We start from the raw sequence: 4097 nt of genomic DNA, 5'->3' as shown, positions 1-4097 counted from the left end.
ATATTTTGTAAAACCCTATTTTATTATCTGCCCTTTTTTATTGTATGCTGTCTTCTTATTCAATAGGACAGCACAAAAAACATTCGTAGTGATATTCATTGCTTTATGTAACCTCATGATCTTAGTTACTTAGTCGCAGCTCAGTAGCACGAGTTTTCACAAATCTGTCATATGAAAGTCTCTCCAAATTGTTTTTAATCACTCTCAACTCCTGAACTTTTTCTGTGATTGCAGTATCCTTACTGAGATGTGAATTTGAATGAGGAAAAATGGTCCATTCCCAGACTTCCATATCCAGGGGAGAAGAATTTAAGACCTTGTCGTGAGTCAGTGGTGGCCTCTCAAAGCTGGATTACTGGTAAGTGCAAGAGAGATCATTACTCCAGCTTCAACCACTCCTTTCAGATTTAAACAATGGTATTCACAGACACGGGAAGAGATATTCAACTGTTTGAATGGCTATTTCTGTTCACTTCTGAAGAAAGAGTGTCAAATCAGGTGCAGTCATGGCCACTGGCTAGGCAGTATAACCACCACTTAGTCACACAAGTCATGGCCATCATCACATCTTCACATTTCATACGTCCTCGTAAAGGCACTAACAAATTTCATTCCAATACTCTTTCAAACCACACTAGTTAAGAGAGTCATCTCATTCAGTATGAATTATTTTGCATTCAGGAACTTCCTCCATGAGCGTAGTCCATGTCAGCAGTTAGCACACTAAAATTTGCTGGCAGGTAAATTTATTATGACTGAAGCCCAGTCGGGATGGCATCTGAGCTCGTGTCCAACTTAGGTGGGCAGAATTACTCAGATACTTGAAGATACTGATACTATTCCTGCATAAGTACCTCCTTGAAACAGGGCCTCTATCACTTGTAACGATGAGCAGCTGCTGAGTTGAAAAAAATTTAAACAAATCCTCTGGTACGGAAATCTGTTTTACATTCCCTACTCAATTTCTAATACTCAACTAATTCTACCTATGCTGCATTCACACATTCTGATTCTAATTTCTGTTAAATATGGTGTCTAAAAACTCGGTCAGGATTAGTATGCAAGTATATAAAGTAAATATATCTGGGAAAGAGAATTAATTTTAAATTGTATTGTTGTGCTTGAGAGTTAGTGATTACATTAAGCATGAAATCTGTGTGATTCATGATTATTCCCTGCTATTTCTGATTTTTGCTTCAAATGGAATTGGGCTGATTGTGAACAATGTTACTGAATTCTTCTGTTTGTTTAAAAAGGAAGTTGGAATTTGAGGGATGTAGAGTGTTATCTCATCATCAAACACAGTCATAGTGTTTGAGGGCGGGGAGCTAAAGAGCCTGAGAGATGCTTTCCCATAAATACAGTGTTCTTAAGGCACAAAGACTTGGGAAGAAAACAATTCCTTCTAATTAGGAAAGTAATTTTAAGGAGAAAAAGATGTAAAAGCTTAAGGACTGTTCTTGTCAGAGAGAGATGTTTCTGAGAAGAATTAGGGCAATAGAGGATTATTGTTTTGTTAAGCCTTTGATTGAGATCTCAGACTTTCATCAGTTCTGTAGCAATGAAAGCAAGAGATCTAAGGCTCAAACGCCACTCCAGAAAAGAGATCTTGGAGAAATAAAATAAAATAAAATAAAATAAACCAACCCAACCCAGACTAGGATTTAGCTTTTGGGTATTTATAACTGCCAGTTGAGAGCCAAGGCAAAGTTTTTCTGTCATCACCCTGTTACTTTTAAAAACAGAGGGGAAAAAATGTTACTTTTGATTTCTCAAAAAGTAGTGTTAGTTATTTGAAAAATTCCAGACCAGAGCATGAAAGATCATTTAGAGGAAAACTCCAGAGTTGTTGTTTAGTGGCTGCCCTGAGTATAATCAAGATTAAAGCCTTTAACGAAGGCAAGGCTTACTTGTCTGATCAGATCCTAGCATAATGGTCTAGCATGTGATATTATTCTGTATAAGTTACATAACTTTTTGTTTAAGAGAATACTTTACCTTCAGCAGCACTAACAACATTTTTAACCTGTTCAGATCCTTGAGAAATGCAAACAGATTTGAAGAAAAAAAAATGCATATTTGTTAACAAAAGAAAATCAAACCTTTCTGTGACTTGGTTAAGATGAAAGCAAGACAGGAAACTAATAAAGAGGATCAGAGAACCTGGAAATAAACATTGACAGGCTTGTGCACTGGCAGTTTAAAATCGCATACTATTAAGCATTAGCTTTCTGCTTGAGTGTTTGCCCACAAGATTGCCTTTCCCTAGTAAAGGCTAGAGATTACCCACAACTCATTTGTGTTTGCAGGTTTTCTGTGAGTATATGTGGGTACATCCTACCATTTATCAGCCACAATGCACTGAGGTCACAAGTCCCCTCCCTCATTACAAGAAAGTGAGCCAATTGAAAAACAACTCCCTTCTCCCTTGGCGCAGCTGAACATATGGTGCAGGAGTAGTATGCTTAATTTTGAAACAGTCAGATCTAGGAAGAAGCCAAGTGGTTAGGCAAAAAGTAGGTAATAAAACTTTGGATATACAGAGTCATATAATTTTCCTGTTTTGACAATAGAATTGGTGGACTACAGCTTCAAGCTTTTTAGGGTTTCTCACACACTGAGAAATAAAGATTAAAAGTTACAATATTAAAAGCTTTAGTGGAACAATAAAAACAGAAGCATGACCTTACTCCAATATGGAAATGTCTCAGAGCTTCACAAAATCATCAACTGAATATAGAGTGCTGGTGCACTCAGCATACCATTATATAGGAGCATTGTATCATCAGGGTGTTTGTTACTGTCAGAAAACATAATGACAGAAGAGAAGGTGGTTGCTTGACTCCTTATATGTCTAATATAATGTGATCTAATATGTCACATTAAACAATTGTTTATAAGTTCCACAATACAGACTTGTAACATTTGCCATTCCACAACTTGCAGACATAGTCTGAATATGGGTGGTGTTGGTTGGTGTCATGCCATCAGTCTCACCTTTTGCATTGACATGAAAATATGGTGCCAATTCCTGCAGTTCAGACTGCTTTTTGCTAAGACAGATTTTTTTTTTTTAATATTTACATATAAGAGTTAAACTTCTCACTAATCTGTTCATCTTTTTGCACAGGGAAGCTGCTACTGTATCTTGAGAAAACTATCATTTTGTACAGCCTTTTCCAGGCTAAGAAACCTCTGTATTTTAATTCAGCTTTAAAAAGAAAATAGTCACTAAAACTTTTATACTTGAATGTAGACCTTAAGAGTTTTGTTCAAAATGGTCCTCCAGAGAACACAGTGAAAACAGTATCTCTTGGGACAGCAATGGAGAAGCTTTCATCAGCATTGAGAATGCAAATATTAATTGCTTCTGCAGCCAAGTAAATGCTTGCTATTTTGTGGCACCATATATTCAATCAAAATAAAATTACTTTTCTTTTTTGTTTATATTTTTTTCCTTCCCCAAAAATGTCACATTCCCTGCTGAATATTAAATTGATTCTGGTTAACCGGAAAACAGTAAAGTTAGCCAACATGGAATGCGACTTCATTGCCAAATAAGAGGACACTCTTCTACCGCATCATGACATGGTCTCATACTGATGTAAATAATGTAGTAGAATGGATAGCAGCACTTTTCTGTCTGCTTAATGCTACGAGTTCAAACTTTTGCACGAGGAAAAGGCCAAAAGAGAATGTTTAAATAGTACTCCTTAAAACTAACTTTCCTTCTGTGTCAGATATATAAGCTAATTACTTTTTCGTTATATTCTTAACTAACAAGCTGGAACAAGGCTTCAGAAAGCTCTTCCTACCATATTTGCACAATGAAAGCATAATACCCAACAAGGAAGTGTTTCTGCAGCTGGAAGAAGGGAGAAAAAAAAAAGAAAAAAGACAACATTGAGGTAGAATAAATGGAACAGATCTTTTTCTCCCTCTTCACCAGCAGTACACAGTGCTGGGATGGAAAGAGAGTGCCATGTTCAGTTACTTCCTTCCACAACACACCAGGAAGCAGAGTAGCCAATTTTGTTGTCCAGCTCCAGAAACAGAGGTGGTTTGAATTTCTATGTACGTAGGCACGAATGCCTATG

Source organism: Ciconia boyciana, chromosome 8 (genome assembly GCF_034638445.1).
Source record: "Ciconia boyciana chromosome 8, ASM3463844v1, whole genome shotgun sequence".
In the NCBI taxonomy this organism is placed as follows: Eukaryota; Metazoa; Chordata; class Aves; order Ciconiiformes; family Ciconiidae; genus Ciconia; species Ciconia boyciana.
Note: the sequence above shows the minus strand (reverse complement) of the source record.